The 18,201-nt window shown below is 40.1% G+C and overlaps 1 long non-coding RNA gene across 1 annotated transcript; it reads left to right on the top strand.

Annotated features, from left to right (window-relative positions):
• The first annotated feature begins 136 nt into the window (after window positions 1-136).
• On the top strand, window positions 137-9,493 carry LOC139771125 (uncharacterized). The gene is made up of 4 exons (XR_011717873.1): window positions 137-643; window positions 2,653-2,702; window positions 9,081-9,229; window positions 9,302-9,493. It is a non-coding gene; the product is annotated as an uncharacterized lncRNA (long non-coding RNA).
• Window positions 9,494-18,201: the final 8,708 nt, after the last annotated feature.

The raw sequence follows: 18,201 nt of genomic DNA on the forward strand, positions 1-18,201 counted from the left end.
TGCGACTGCCTCGCTGACGGGGTTTTTCGTCCCACTCAGTGCGCGGCCGCGCGAATGGAGACCGCCCATCGCGCGAGGGGAACACACGGGTGTTCAACGCGGAGAGGGGGCTAGCGAGCGTGTCTGGTCGACGGGATCGTGCGCGGGGCCCGGTGCGGCAGAGGGAACCCGAATGTCGGAGCGTCGTCCAATGGAAGAGCGGAGGGTCGGACGAAAATGGAGCCCACCACCGGTCGTCACGCCTACGACGTTGCGATATTGATCCTGGCCGGTGTAATCTGGTCACCGGTGGTGGTAGTGGAGATGGTGACGGCCTTGATGATGGTGCGGCCGTCGTCGCCGCACCACGTCGCCGCTCTCTTATCTCTACGTGGCCTAACATAGCTCGATATCATAGCCGATTCTGGACCGGGGAGTTGAGAGACGATCGATGCGTGTTTCCCGTTTTCAGAGCGTGTGCTGCACCGTGAGTTTCGGAAATGGCATCTGCTTTCTCGGTCTATCCATCGCTTCTCTCCCTCTTACCTTGTGCGTGTTGCTCCGTCGTCATGGAGCCCGACGACGGAGATCGAGACAGTCTTTCGAGATTGAGTGGCCTTATCTATGATTCGGATGCTTGTGCGGATTGCGATTTTGATTTAAGGTAAAAATTTCAAATAATATCTAGTCTAGTGTGATGAAATGGGTACTTATAAGATATTTGAGTCATACGGTTGCTATGTATCTTTAACAAATTTAGCTTATTATAATTAATAATCATATTATTTATAGTTTCTGATTTTTCTTCTTTCTTCTTCTTCATTAAAAAATTTTTATGTATGTCCGCTTTATTTTAAATTTAAAAAATAGTTTTAAAAAATGTATTTGATATCTTATGCATGTACATTTTCCGATTGCTACAAAAAATGCATATATAATCCTTTTAATATAACAAAAAAATCTCAATTATTATTACATTTCTCGAAATTATTTTAAATCTAATTTTTAACATTCTAACTGAAATGTTCTAGCAAAAGTCGGAATCTATATGTCGCTATTAAGGAAATTAATATCATTATAGAATAGTTCATTTGTTTTTAATCAGATAAACATTTTCAATATCTAACTCGTGCTAATGATAAATTAACAAGTTACATTGTTTAAGAAGCCGTCGTGACATTTAAGATGGCTGACTTTTGCGTCCATCTTAAATCTATCTTAGATCCTTTTGGAATTAGATATCTGGACGAATGTTAAACTAACGAATACCTAATTCGTAAACTAGCTCATTAAATAAATTAATGTCGTGACGTAACCGTGCAAGTTTGCTCGTTGGTTTACACCAGCCTCCAAACAACCAGTTTTCGAATTGTAATTAGATCTTTCTACAACCGATCTCTCTCTTGTACCCGTCGAATCGACATTCTCTCGCTTCAAAGACGTCGCGCGGAGGGCTCGAAAGGGGAGAAAGAACGGGTGGATCGGAGACTTCCGTCGGCGCTCCTCCGTTTTTAGACCCGCGACCCTCACTCGCTCTCGCCCGTCAGAGAATCCTTTCGGCCCGCGTGGCGCGATTCGCGGACAAAGGCGCGATAAAGGCGCCCGGGTTGCCCCGTTATACGTAGTCACCGCCCCGCAACTATTTGTAAGCATCCGCCATGCTGGTTTCATATCTGCCGTTTCGGCTTGCACAAAAACATTATTTTCAATCGCGCAGGAAGCGGAGGGGAGGTGGGGAGGGCCGACGTGCAGCAATATGGCGTTTACCCTAACCGAGAGGGTACGCGGGGGGGACGCGCGACGTGCGCGCGATCGGCTCGGATTGCAATTGTTGCGACTCGTTGCAAATAACAGTTCGCCGCTCCCTCCTCCTTCCCCTTCGGATTTGCAGCCTGTATCTGCTGCTTCCCACCCCACCTCCTGCTCCCCATCGCCAGCTATTCGCGACTCTGTTATGTGCCCGAGCCTCGCTTGCTAGCAACGGAAATACAATGTTGCGTATCGACGCGGTGTGTAAACGTTCCATTGGCGGAGTTACATGCCACCCGGTAGATCCCGTACGTGCAACGGCTGCAGATAACGATATCGCGTTGTCTGCCTCGGCGAATGCGCACGGTCGAGCCCTCAAGCGCGGACACATTGTATGGCTCTCGCGTTGGGAAATAACGCATATTATTGCGGTTTTATCGTCGGAAACCTGACAGACAATTGTATTTCGTTAGCAGTCACAACGTGTACAACAATGGACACTTAAAAATGTTCTTTAAATCATAATTATAACATTTCTGCAAATTATCTTCTGTATAGTCAAATTGTTGGGAGGAAGAAGATCGTAAAAAACTGACGTTAAAAAATAGCACGCCCTTTCAATTTTTATATCAAAAGATATCTCCTCGCGACTTGGATTTATTATTATATTAATAAATACTATTATTAATAACAAAAATATTAATATTTATTGTAAGAAAAATATAGCTTAGCTCATCTCGTTTATATTAAAAATGTGCTAACGTAGTTTATTAGAGTACCGCGAAATTTAATATAAGATTTAATATAATATATAATATTTAAAGTTTTAATCGGGAAAGAATATCTTGTACATATCACATATTTGTATATCGCGTATAATTTCATTTATCAAAAATTATACTAATTATATTTATTTGTTTCCAGGCAATGGCGTACGTGTAAATAAATAAATCCGACGGAGAACGTTTTTGAACGTAAGTACGGCTCTTAGAGCCGCATTTAACGGCAAATTTGCGCGAATATCGCGTCGTGTAAAAAGATGCAATTTCCCGGTATAATCCACTTTGCGCGCTTTTTCGCGCCACGATGGACCACCCGGATCTACGTAGCCGGGACATTGCATTATCGGCAACAGCGAAAATCGCGCGTAGATAGGCACGATAAAACGTTGCCTTTCAAAGAAGGCTCCTCCTCGAAATAACCAGGGACCGTATTTGTGCTTGCGCGCCGAAACAGGACCCGGAGGAACTCCGAACACGTAACTCTATATCCGGTCCGATCAGATACGATCGTTGTGCTGGCAAAAGGAAACCGAAGAAGCCAAAAGGGAGGGCAATGAGTGACGACGTCGACTACGAGGAAGGGGAAGGGGGATGGCGAGTAAGATGCTCTCGAATTCGCGCGGGGCACAAACTCGAGTGTCGAGAGATAAGATCAATCTCTCGGCGAACGATGGCCACGACTGCGCGAGATGTTAAAAGCCGATCGGTGGTGGTTGCGCGAAACCAGAGCTCGCCGCCGCTGTCAAAACACAATAAAACGAGCGATCGAGGGAAGAATCGATCGATTTCGAGCGGGGTGGCCGCAACGACCCCCGGCCCCGGGTCACGTCCATAGGTGGATGGTGTCTGTGTGAAGATGCAGTCGATACCGTGTACAGATATATCGGGCCATTGTGCGTGCGGCTTGCGCGTTAAAACGCGCCCGCGTTCTCCATCTCTCTTTCTCTCCGCGCGCCGCGAATAATGGCGATAATTGTGACGAAGTGGTGCGTCATTGTGGGAAAAAAGGAACACCCCGAGGCCCGCCGATCGAGGGCGGTGGCGCGAGTAAGTGGCAGATGCATGGCGCTCCGTTGACAGCTTCTCCGATTTCCCTCCGCGTCCTCTCATCCGAGGACACACATCCTCCTCGATCCTCTCTCTTCACGTCCTGTCGAGAATTGGAGCTAGCGAGCCTCTATCGCGCTATCGTTGCGCGTTACGTCCCTCGTTTCGAAATATAGCGAATTCCCGTGACAGGCCGAGTTAGACTTCGAAAATAATAATCTAAGCAATGAAAAAATCCAATATGAATATGATATTACAAATAAATAAGAAGAAAAAAGATAACATAGTGTAATAAATAAGAATCTAATTTTTTATTTTGTATACACAATTTAATCTCCCGTAAAATTAACATAAATATCTAATAAATAATTCTTCACATCTCATATAATTAGCTATTCCCCTTTAAACACAACAATGAGAGCACAAAAGAATACTGCTTTAGATAATATGAAATAAATCGAGATTTGTGTAAGTATATATGTGTTTTAAACACATCTAATATTTAAATTTGACCCTCTCTTATAATTCGTTTCACTCAGTTTTATTCTATTCTGTTCAAAAGAGACACACTATTGATGATCCTCTCGAAGCAGTCTAGGTATTTTTCGCTTTATATATCAGAGGAATGGAAACTACGCGAAAATTAGGTAACGCTAATCCCGGCTTGCCTAATTCGCCGTGTAATCCGGCAGAAACTCGCGGCAGTTTCCCCGTTGGTAAAGTTAATAAATGTCGCGGTGGAGCGACCGGCAAGTTCGAAGCCTGCTCGGAGTTCCGCGTCGAAGCACAGCACGAGGTATCCGACGGTTTTGATGCTTCGGAATACACTGCTAATCGGTTTCCAAACTTCTCCCTGTGTATATATTTATGCTTGCTACGGCTGATTGAACAAATCAGATCCCGATATCTCTCCGGAGTTCGATCCAACTTATTGTTAAATTTTAAATAGATAAATATATTCGTATCAATTTCTCAATTACACAAATTTTTAATGTGGCATTTTCTTATATTATTATTAAATTATTAAATAAGTATTGTTACTATTTAAGAATATTTACAGTCGGTCGATCGCTTTCGTACGAACAACATGTCACTCTCGGCTATTTTTATAAGTGACCATGTACATTTTATTATTGGACACACAAGACATCTTTTATAATCTTTCTGAAATTATTTTCATACATTACGGATGTCTTGTGATTTCAACGACGATTCTTACACATGATTTAGTTTACATTTGAAAAGGACCCAAACCAAGGGCTGAAACGTCGTGATTTTGTACTGAATTGTGGCCAGTTAAGTCGATACAATTGAAATATATTCGTTAATCATCACTGGCAAGTTACGAAATTGTTTATTTTTAAGAATATTTGTTTAATATATATTTTAAATAGGTAAATAAAATATATTCTTAAGTACTAATAATGCTTACTAATAATCATATACAGGGTGTCTGATAATAAATGTAACACTTTCCATGGATAGGTAAAGGGTTGAACTGAATAGAGAAATTCTTTACCGTTTTGCGATTATGGCAATAAATAATGAGAAATTAATTAATAAAGATTCGTGAATCAGAGTTATTTATTGCCATAATCACAAAATAATATAAGACTTTTCTATTCGGTTTAACCCGCTTTATCTATCCATGCAGCAGGTGTTACACCTATTAATTATCAGATATCCTGTATATATTTCAACTTTAATTTTATATGTAATCTATTTTTTTCTGAAAAAAATTTCCACGCGTGACAAAGATGTACTTGAATATTTTGAAACTTTATACATGACTGATATCGGGCAACAAGAAAATTAGCAAAACTCGCCTGTCTTAATAAACTATAGAAATATTGAAATGCGAGGGTGGAATATATGTATACCGCTCATTGGATATGTACGATTCGTACGATAGTTAACTATTCCTACGAGCGAGCCGTTTAGCAAATAGCGCAAACTTGGCAAACACTTCCGGGGCTGCCAGCCATTACGGAGTCGCGCGTGTATCCATTAAATTCTCCGCCGCGGCGCAAGAGAAAGGGCATTTAACAACGATGCTTTATGCATATTCTAACGAGCTTGCAATCAACTGGTACTAAACATTGCCGGGGCTTCCATCACCCCCTCGCGACCGGCTTTTGTAACACAAGGCAAAGGAAAGAGTAGAAGATAGGAGAACGAGGGCGGGGGATGAACGCGAGGGAAAGGGCACGGGGGGGAGGGTGGCCGAAGGTGCGGGAAGTGCTGTCAGTGTTGGTGTGTTGGTGGCGCGATTGTATAGGTGGAGTAACCGGTAGATAGCGAACTATAGAGAGACGGGAAGAGAGCGTGCCGTGGCAAAGAGAGTGGGGTCCATTAGCTTTGACGCTCGTCTCAAAGGGATGCTGCCGTTTTAACGTCGTGTACCGGCCTGTTTCCTAAGCACCCCTTTCACGTTGCGCGACGTTATTGCACCGGAGACCGGGAAAATAACCTGATGCCCGACGACGACGACGACGATGACGACGACGACAATGGACGGGGCTGAGGGACGCACCGCGTAGGACACTAGGACGCGCTCTCTTGTACGTGTGTGCTCTTAAATATTCATAATTTATAAACTCTCTAAGAGAGTGCAGCTCTCCCATTGAGCTCCGGCCTGTTTCTCACAGCAAGATTTCCGGGGCTCTCTCGCTTTTTTCAAGCGCAACGGAGCCGTGATAAATAACACGCCGTTGTTTTCCGGCCAACGGCCGACATCGAACTGCACTTACAATTTCAAAGTAAAATTGGGACTACGAATTTTTATCATATTTAAATATTCGACGGATCTCTAATCTGTTTCAAATATTTATTAAATATAATTCGAGAATCACATAGAAAAAATGTCTTTATCAAGTTTCCATTCAAAGTCAGTAGTTTGGAGTTTTTTTTTAAAACAGATTTTTTTTAATATAAAAAAATGTATTTTGAAACTAATAATAATTATTTTAATAGATACAAATTATTTAAAAGAAGCTTTCTTTTGCATCAATCGAATAGTTTCATTATTTCAATATTTACATGTTATATTTTTATTAGATAAATTAAGAATCAATCAGACAACTTAGACGTCTAAAAAATATTACAAAATTGCCTAAAATATATTCTTTTCACAGAATTTTTTTTTATTATTTGAAAAGTATTAACTTCAAAATATAAACCTTATTTTACATGCTAACTTTCAATTAAATATAAGATTTTAAATATGCCAATTAATAAATTATCTATCGCTAAATGCGCAATGATATACTTCACAAACCCCGCTTCTCAAAATGTTGTTCAGCAACGCGATTTACCATCGATGACTGTTCGAGGTGCCGGATTGACGAGTGGTGCCTTCGCAGAGTGCTCTCGACGGTGCGCTGAACGACGAACTGCCACTCGAGAGGGTAGCGGAAGTAGCGACGACGACGCGCGGCGGGGTGCCATTTGTGTTTACAGCCGCGCGGGCCCTTCACACCTAACGAGGCGCACCGGACTCCGCTCTTCGGGGTGAACCGCACGAGCCGTCGCTATCGAGAGGCGTTGGCGCTTTCGTTGTCCCTCTCCGGAACGGAGAGAGAGAGACGCGTAATTCCGAGAGAGCGGAATAAAAGGGCAATTGGAGCGGAAGCGCTTGAGATCTCGAGGAAGAGAGAGAAGAGAAGCGCCTTCTCTCTCGATTACAACCAACGATTTTACAATCGGGGGACTGAGAGCGAGAAATGTGACCGTTTGGCCGTGTAACAAGATTATACGAACCAAGCAGGATAGATTAGATCCGAGAGAGATATTTAATAGGGCCCGGCCCAGAGTACCCCCGCATCTCGTCCCAGCACTTATCGACCGCGACAGAATGCCGGGATTTTCGCCAATATTTTGGGTGTTTAGCTTTTGTCACGACGTGATGGCCATTGTTGGGGCCCCGGAATGGGCGTGGATGAGGAGGGGGGCCTCCTCCATCGAAAGAGAGAAAGAAACCGGTCACTTTTCTCTCGGCCCTTCCTTCGCACGGCCCATCGCTACTTCGATCTCGCATAAAAGGGTTTCTTTTCGCCGATTGACCGCCGCTCTCGAGATAATGAACTGACCGGTTGGCTCTTTTTACGGGGACCACAAAAATCTTTGTCAGGGCGTTTGGTGTTCATACAATTTACTGACGAATTAGTAGGATTAACTCTGAAATACCTACTCAGATTTCTTCCGTAATTTCTTCTTATTCGTAAAACGCAAGTATTTTTTTTATATTCCAGCGATATGTTGTTTACTTTACCGCAAATAAATAAAAAAATTAAGGCATATGATTATATTTAGTTTAAGTGTATACTTTTTAAGATATTGTGTATACTGTATATGATTACATTATATTTTTTTATACATCACGGGATAAACGTAGATCCAGTAATAATTTATTGATAACTGATCAATCACTATATAATATCTCTATCCCGCAACAGCTAACTCGTTTAACTATGCTTTGCGGGAGGAACGATTTGTTTTCTACTCCCGAGATAAATCCACGCGCTCCTCGTGGGTGGATTAATGTGAGGAGGGCGGGGGGCGGCGCGGAAAGGCTTATCGAGCCCTTTGATACGCGCGGCTATCGGCGATCGAGAATACGAGATCAAAGCCCACGGCATCGCCAAGGTTATACCGTCCAAATGTCGCGGTAGCTTCGAATGAATATTTCAGGCCCCCGGCCGCCATTGCCGCCTGTCGGGTAGCGTTCGGATGTCGTTCCCGCAAAGAGCATTTGCGCAATCTATTAGCGCGTTCGGGACTCTCGGGGATGAAACCCTTTTGTCGCTCGTGCGAAGTGCTTAAGCGGTTGGTTAAGCCCGATCACGGGGCGCAGCACGGCTCGCATGCACGCGTACACGCGCGTCTGCGCGCGTAATGCGCTTCTTGTCTCGCATCGGAGCTTCATCGGAGCTTCATCGGCGATTGATCGTCATCGACGATGTCCGATGGCGTTTGACCCCTTATTGGACCCCAAAAATCAAATTATTATCTGGTAGTCATATGTATTTTTTACTTCCTTTCTTGTAATTTAAATAAAAGTTCGGGCTCTTACTTAGCCCGTTCCACACAAACACTCTTTTTAAATAAAAATATAAACCCAAATATACCGTCATATTAAAAAAAAATAATATAAATCGTTGTACCATTAAAATATCAAATAAAAAAAGCGAGAGAAAAATGTTTTTGAAGCGTTTTTAATGTTTTCTGGTTTCTAAATTATTACCGAAATTAATAATTTCTTCTCCAATTCAAATTTGCAATTTTTGCGTATTTGTTTTTCGCGAAATATCGTTTTCGCACAATTTAAATCACAAGCGATACTTAACAGTCTCATTATTCAGTTTCCGAATTGGGGCACCGGCGTGGCTCTCTGAGCGTAAAATCTGATAAAGCGCCAAATAACACGTGCGCGTTTGCAGACTCCGCGCGACGTCAATCGCGTGTTGTTTGCGGCGTACGCAGCGAATCGTAATTATCGTTATAATTATGGTAATCGTTTTGTAGCGCTGCCGGGGATACGTCGTCGGACAAGGAGGGCAACTGTAAAGCTCGCGCTGCGGCACGAAATTGTTATTTTCCAACGAGAGAGATACACGTGGATGCCTATAACACCGAGACCGCTTCGCTACGCGTTCGAGGCTCCATTATACTCGGTATTCGGCAGACCTACCAAAACACTCGAATACTTATTGCGACAGCCGCCCATAACCGTATCTCTGTTTCAGATTGCTCGAAAACCATTGTCCGCTCGAGACAGTCTCTAATAACAACATACGTTTGCCTCAAGAGCGCCATGATGCCTCTCGCCTTGAGACCTTAATAACCGTGAAAATATGTGTTACAATAACTTTGCGAAATTCAATCGTGAATAATAAATTCCCGCATAATCTCTAAAAGGAAATAGAAATTCGATAATATGATGGTCTGTTATTTTGTAGGTAATATCCTCATTATGAATGTTGTGCAAATTATTAATATAATTAATAATACATATACACATATATTAGTAATATATATTATCAATTAATAATTAATATATATTATTAATGTAATTAATATAATTTGTTAAGCAAATAGCAACAAAAAGGATCAGGAAATTCTGCCTTGATGTATAAAACATAATTCAAATATGCGATAGTAGGTACCATTTCTAAAAAATATGATTAATAACATATTCTTTTATCTTTTATCTTTTATCTTTAAATTTTACATTTATTTATGTTTCATATAATTACTGAATTATCTATAGGTACAGTTCGTAGCTATTTATAGTAAAATTGAATATTTCAGTTCTAAAATGAATTCACAAAGAACCATGTATCAAAATTTATGTAAAAAATTTTGCCTACATAAAAAACCATACAAAAATATGAGGAAGAATAAAAGAAAGGGAATTTATCAACGATATAACCGATTATATCGCGAACATCTCGATAGCATGATAGGCCTTACCGGCGACATCGATACCATCGGGCAGCTGTCGCGTGGCGCGACTATCCGCAACAATACTTGTCGCAGTCGACGACAAAGGGGACCCCCCGGACCCCCGCTTCCTCGATCGCCATGGAAAGGGGTTCTCCACACGAGTCATAACGTGAATAAAAAGAGAATTATGAACAATTGGGAATTCAGATACTTCCACAGGATGAGTGTTTTACGTACTGTAAGAAACACATAAATATCCTAATCTACGAAAAACAAATAATTAAAAGTAAATGTGAATCGTAAAAAATTATATAATAGTCTTGTGAAATTCATACATATTTTATTTACACATGTTTTAAACTAAAAAAATGTAATCGCAATTATTTCGTAAAATAAAAAAGACAATTTTTTGGTCAACGCAAGTCCAAACCAACAATGGGGCACGTACGTCTACGTTATAGATATTTCTTCGTCGAGAATTGTGAGACTCACAATTCGTCTGCTAATTAAACGAATGTCGAACGACACGGGGAGATACCCGCGCCGAGTTTTCCCCGCTGTCGGCCTCTCGAAGGCATGACAAGCCGAACCGACAGCGAATTTACAAAACCGCTGAATTAATCAGCGTTAATGCATGCTGCGTACGCGCGTTATATTCGATCGAGGCCTGAAATTCAAGGGCTTCCCTCAAAATAGGATGGAAACAGAACCTGTACATACTCATTAATAACATGAATTATGAAATCTATACTATAATAGCTCACAATAAATACGAGATTTATGTTGTAATATAATTTAATTTTAGTATGTTATATACGTAATATATTATTTTACCTAATTCAATATATTTATTTTAGTCAAACGCGCAATAAAAGATGTTGCTTCGGATTCACGAGAGCTGTTTAAAAGATTCGTATGAAGATGCTTGTATCTTATGGCTCGTGCTTTCTCACAATGGGGGCAGGTAGGCTGTACATAGAGGATTGGATTAGGATTTGGAGGAAAGGCTGAAGGGGTGGGCTGACCCAATTTGCATATCATAAACCACGTCGGTCCTCGAGATTCAATTTAACAGGAGGAGCATGCTATACGCATAGAGGTTTCCTTGATGTAAGTAACATAAATCGCTTTTTGACGTTTTTTTATATGCAGATATTTTCATTATAGATTAGACAAACTCTCTCTCTCTCTCTCTGTATGCAATTTATTGCTTTTAAGAAAACTTCAAGATTTTCGTCGTGCGATTTTATAAAGACGATAGTTTAAAATCTGTCAGGTATATTACAAGTAAAGTTAATAAAATATCTGGTATATAACATTTACATTTTAACATTTATATATTATAATATCTTTAAGAGATAAATTTGTCACAAACTCTATAAATCTGAGTCATAAGCCAGTAAGTCCAACTTTATATTCGCAGTCGCGAGATGCCTTATACGGTCATTTAATTCATTGAATAAAGTCTTAAAACTGCCCATGCTCTGATTTAACATAAGACAATCTTAAAAATAAGATCGGACTATTGCATAATCATACTTTCTACAAATTCCTTTTAACATTGAAAGCTGCTTTTAAAATAAACGTTTTGCATGTTTCTTTACTTTAGATTTCTTACGTTTTAAAATACGCCTTTGACAAAGAACGTAAACACGCGTATATGAGTCGTAGGTGATGATTTACTAAACACAGGCTCGTTTCCGAAGACAGATGTACGAACATGTGTCTCGCCGAGAGGCGCTAAATGCGCGGCGGATTTATTCAGTTTGTCATCGGATCCACCGCACCATGAAACTGCACGCTTATTTCTCGTATTACACCCACATACTGTTGGGTAATCATCGTGTAATAGCCGAATAATAATTTCGCCGGCGGAAAGCAAGAGAGAGAGAGATAGAGAAAGGGAGAGAAGGAGGGAGGGAATCGAGAAGTAGCCCCGCAAGAACGAGGCAGACTGCCCGCAGGCTAAGGGACCAATATGGGCACCTTAAACGTGCCCTCGCGTCTAGAGGGAGGGAGAGAAAGAGAGGGAGAGAATCCATCCATATAAAACCCCATGTATCTAACCCCACTGCGATGTTTATTATTCACTTAGAATGCTCACGTTCTACTTGTTCCCCGCAGAGCTCGATCCGAGATCGGCTTACCCCTTGAACGCGACGCGGATAAATGGTGGATGAAAGTGTCAGATAAACCTTGCCGTAACCGCTGATTGTAACGAGAATGTTACAACGCGTATCGATTAACGCAATAACGGCAAAAAATTTGAAAGGACTCTTTTTAGTCTAAAAAGAAAAAAAACGAATTACTTATTTTATTACATAAATGGAAAACACGCGTGGTCATCACGATGAGTCCGCATTTTCACGAAATCTTCCGTAACTATACCTCTTTTTCATTAGCGTAAAATGCCTGCCTCTCGGGATTTCATCGATATGAATAATTCCCCAAGATATCGGTCGATCATTTTTCGATCGCGATATATATTACAATATTAATAGGCAATATTCCATCCATTTTAATTCCCTCTGCCTAGATAAGTAACGAGTGCTAAGTATAATGGCGAGATTCGCATTGGGAGATTAAAGATTAATTGTATTTATTAATTTCTGCTTAATCCTTGAGTGAGTGTGTGTGTGTGTGTGTGTGTGTGTGTGTGTGTGTGTGTTATCTCCTTTTATTTATATTTTCTATTGCTTCCATTCTATGGAAGAATGAGAAATTCACCTCAATCGTCTATAACGGAACAGAATAATGCATGTTGAAAGGTCCGGTCAAGCGGGTGATGAAGGAAAGATTAATTCCTTTTGAGATACCAGTGAAAACATCTGGACATTTCGACATTTGTATCTTGTAAGAATCTGCGAGTCGACCAGTCTACGGGAACGTTTGCGAAACACGCGCACGTGTCGCGCCACGTACCATGTCATGCTGAAGGGTGACCAGCAGATAATTCGTGCGAAACCATTGTTACCGGACCGAGTTCGAGCCCGTCGTCGATCCTAGATTTCAAAGATAGGGAGGAAGGGTGATCGCAGAATTTATTGTATTGTGGTTAATGACTGTTTTGACAACGCCCGATCGCATCATCCCTTTTTCGTCGACGGACAAATTTACGGAACACTCATCTCCCATGGACAATCCACGGATTACTCAAGTAGACATTTTCTGGTTCAAGATTCTAAGATTTAGAAATAATGTATTTATACTCTTTAAAAAAAAAAACAAGTGAGGCTTTTCAGAAAACTGCAGGTCATCCTCAGTTTTAAAGAGTTCATCTTCCTTATTGATATACCACGTAAAACTAACATAACACATAATCTAATATTTGTTTGTTACTTGTGCTTATTTATTTTTTGCACTAGCTGTTGCGGTTACTATTTATTTTTAACACTTAAATTTACATTTGTTAATAATTTTATTACTCTGCTATTATTTTATTATTATTGTGTTATGTCAGTTATTTTATTGTGTTAAACAATGTTTATTTTATTTCTTATTTATTCTTATCTCCCATACACCTCTTTCTCTTTCCTACTTTTGAAAGAAAACTTCTATTTCTGTCCGAGTCCACTTAATCGATGGGACTTCTAGTTTGATCCTAGCAAGGTTCTTCCACTTCACAGACTCGCATTCTGTTCTCGTGTCCTCGCGATTTCACGGTCCTTTCGACAATTTCACGGGTACAACGGGGAACGCACAGGGGTGCCTTCGGAGGCGTGACTGCTCGATAGGTATTTAGTTAGGGGCGTCTATTGAGGATCGACAATACACACTGACGGTCGTCATTGTACGATCGTCTCGACACGATGATTGTGATGAGAGCGAAGAGTGCTGCACGAGCCACGCCGACGGCATGGAGAATTCGCAATTGGATTATCCTAAGCTATATCTGGGAATCTACGGGACCTGATGGTTCTCTTCTTAAAACGGCACGCTTGGACGATCCGGCGTGCATTTCGCACGATTACGTAAACGAGCGTAAATAAAATTTGCCGCGAGAATGACGTGAATAACTTTATGGGGGAACGGAGTAATATTACGAAGAAAATTTGATCTACTCCTTTGAAAATTATTGGTTGCCGGAAATAAAATAATTTAATCCCACCGTGATAATGGAGGGATAATAAAAAAGAGCGATTGTTGTCATCGTAGAAAATAATCGTAAGTGATCCTGCGTCGCTAATATAACGATTGAGCGCATTAAATACGTGTTTTATTATTACTGTCTTGTTAATTATCTCAATAATTATTTAAAATTTAAATGGTTGGAGAATTAAGTATTTAATTTTTTAACTTAAAAGTCAATTTTATTTATCGAAATAATATTGAATATTTTAATCGTTTTGAATTTCTCTCTCTCAAAGCACTTTAAATTCAATGCAGGATTTCAGAGAATAACAATTTATAAGTTAAAAATTTTTGCCAAAATGCATTAACTTTAAGAAAATTGCAGTTTAAAAGTATTTTCTACTAAGGGTACATCCAGGGATGTAATATCGAGTTACGAAACGCCAGGGGAAAATTTCTACCTTACCCTAAGTGCTTCATCCCCTTGTAACATTCGCATCGATCTTTCTGCTACGCCATCTACCATGGTGTTTTACTACGAGGTAGTCATGGTGGTTTTACTATGAAATAATTCTGTAAACATCGGAGTGCTTCAAGTTCTCGCTTCTTAGCTTTCGTCCGTCATACAGATGTGTTACCAACTTCCGGCAATGTGTGAAGAAAATGGATGAGTGGAATAAACGAGTGATAATGAATACTTCTGGTGCCCTCTTCGATCATCAGTGGATAATGACCTCTCTGCGAGATTATTTGCGTATTTCTACTTCCCATCTATCAGTATAATAGTTATTCTGCCACCCTATTGAAGAAATCTGCAATTTCGTGCGAAGATATGTCCACAGATAACACTATCGACAAGTTAGCTATATATATTGATTAAGAATTATTAAAATTATCTCTGAAAAATTTATGTGACATTATACTTATGTTTTTAAAAAATGTTTTCTCTTTTTTATCTTTAGTTGTACTGACGTTCGTAAGGACACGAATATTTAATCTGTTACAACAAGAAATACAAACAAGAAAAAAAGAGAAAACATTTTTTAAAAATATATATAAGTATAATGTCACATAAATTTCTCAGACATAATTTTAATACTACATAAAATTGTAGCCTACCTTACATTCTTGCAATAATTTGCATGTTTTAAGTATAACTTAATAATCAGATGATCAATTAAGCATTAATTAGTTAGTAATTTACATAAAATTAAGCGTAAAATATATGCATTCCATGAAGATAAGATATCTAGGAGGAAATTCTTTTGGAAGAAGGATCAGAAATACATAATACCTTGCCTTAAATTTTACATTTAATTTTAATGTAATTAGCTTTACACTCAACTGCAAAGTTATACGTTAAAAATGTTATTAGTCACACAAGTACAGATTAAAACAACAGTGATTTCTTATAATTCCAAAAAAAACTCATGCGTTTTTCGCGTTTTCGTAACTTATGGCAAGGATATCGCAATCATTCGCGCCCCTATGGACGTGTCTCGCAGATGACCGCATAATAAAACCATTATTAAGATATTTAACATCCCATTGCCTACCAGCCACGTGAGTCGAGGTATCGTCGCAATCGCCGCGAACAAAAGCGCCGGCCGATCTCTCTTTCTCTCTTTCTCTCTCTTTCTTTATAGTTATGCCGGGGCACGTGCCCGACATAATTCACCATTGATGGTTATATTCCATTGTGGGCCGAGCCCATTATAGCCAGTACGTGCGAGCCTCGAACAAAACGTCGAAATGGTAAATATAATACCTATCCCGGCGCGCGCTCTCGCCACTCTGACAACTATTTTCCCGAGATATTTCCGCGTTACTTTGTCGCCGCGTCCGCGGAACGATTTGTATCGCGTAATCCCCTAATCGATCTCGCGTCACGCCACGCGAATTAATCAACGACGAACGTAGCCATCGCCGCGGGAACGGAAAAAACAAGCCGCGATGTTTCTCGCGAAATTGAAAACTCGAAAAAGTTTACCAAAATTTTTTACGCGGCACTTAATTAAATGTAATTTAATTTAATTGGATTTATATTCGTGCAATTTATTTTATTCAATACTTGATAAATGGATAATTAAAGAAATAAATGAAAAGAATTTGTACTTAATTCTTAAAATTTTTCGGAAAACAATTCTTCGCGCGAGCAGATATTGTGATATATTTTCTAATTTTTTAAGAATATTTTTTATATATATTGTATACACGAATAATGATAAAGCAGCTGCTCAAGCGGCATAAAAGGGACTTTGCGCAGGTAGCGTAGATAAGCCCTTCTTCTACTTACCGATTCAATTCTCACAATACCGTCGTTAATTGCAAGCGTGCGCGTATAGACAATCGAGCTTGCGATGCACGTGTCAACGGGAAGCAAATCTTTAAAATACGATGCCCCGCTTGTTTACGACCTTTGAAGCACTCGATGCTCTCGAGTCGGAGTACCTTAGGGTGAAAAGGGTCAGCCGCGATACAAGGGGTTGGGGGACGAAACGGGTTTTGTTGCTACAGTTAACACTTGTCAGGGGGTGGTTTTGTTTGAGACTCGATCTGCTCAACCCTCTCGTACGTAATTTGCCAAGAATGGGATGGAAAGCGTGAATGACAAAATAAAGATTCGTGATTGATTTAAACGACTGTCTTCGAAGACGGGCCGGCGAATAACTGCAGATTGTAATCGTATGCAGAAGAGTCAAAACGCTATTTTTATGACCAAGTGGCATAAATCTAAATTCCGTTATTCTATGGCAATGTCACGAGTATTAGGACACGTCTGTCCGGTCAAATAGTGACGGTAATCTGGAAACGAGGAAGCGTTCGACCACAAAAAGTTGCCAAATTGATGCGGACCGGTCGTTACCAAACGACGAAAATAATTTTAGCCGCAAAAGGTTAATAAACTTTATTGACCGGATTTCGTTGAATGGCAGCTTGTTTTACAGATTGACTCGTCGCGTTAAAATAATGTCGCGTATAGCCTCAAAATTATCGACTTGTACGCATCGATATTTTTACTGACGGAGAAGCGTGAGTGCGAGATTCAGAATAACACATATGAAAATTGAAAAAACATCTTGAAATTTAATTCAATTCAATTTTAGTTTACATAAAAATTATAATCACGCGCTAAATATTCACTGCATTTCCAATTTTTGGATCTATATCTCTTTGCTCAATATTTCTCAATGTAATAACAATTTAAATTGTTCTGCAGTGATAAGCAGGGTCCAAAAATTATGACCCACGTATTCGATCGATGTTTCGGATCGTGTGATTTTCGCATGATCGTTTTCCGTCAGTTCTGCGCCGGGGTACCGCCGCGGAAGCGAGATCCGCGTCTCGTTTTTCGGCGCGATTGCCAACGGAAGAAAATAATCGGGAATCGATTTCCCGCTGGAGAGAGTGCTGACCACGAAGAAACCCGTCGTCGATTGCTTCAGGGATTGTTTCAGATTGCTATTCGAGTGGCAAACACGTTCGGCACGGAATAACGGCAGTGGAACACGAATGGGGGCGGATTCGTCGGCGGAGGATATACGGTAGCGAAGGGAGGGAGATGCACGCGAGGGGGGTTGTAATCTGTATTATCCCTCGACTATTAGTGTCGAGAGGATCGAGGGTGCACGGATTACAGTTATTACAACAGATACGAGGAATAACATTATGCATGACGCTTCCCGTGTGTACCTTCGACCAGCGGGCCCGGCAATCTCCCCTTTAAACGAACTTTAACTGATCTAAGGTAGCGGAAGTCTCTTCAAAAAATTGTGCCATTGCGCGAGGATTGCGTTCAATCGGGAGAAGTGTTAGGGAAATCGAATCGCAAATAAAAAGACCATTATTAATTAAACTGGAATAAATTTTTATAGCTCAAGACTTCTTAGCAATTAATATTCATAAGATATTACTCAACAAACTTTTAATAAATTAAAAAATTATTATTGTATAAATTAGAAGATTATCTATGCATTTATTTAAACAATAGAATACTTTTTAATTAAATGTGACATATTCTTTTAATATTAGACATTAATATCAACAAACCTGGGAAAGACATTGCCGTTGTGTAACTGAAACATTAATTTATATATGCAAGAAAATATATATTAATTAAAGATTGTAA

This window comes from Temnothorax nylanderi, unplaced genomic scaffold, assembly GCF_030848795.1.
Source record: "Temnothorax nylanderi isolate EJ_2023f unplaced genomic scaffold, tnyl_v1.0 TNYL_tig0035_pilon, whole genome shotgun sequence".
NCBI lineage: Eukaryota > Metazoa > Arthropoda > Insecta > Hymenoptera > Formicidae > Temnothorax > Temnothorax nylanderi.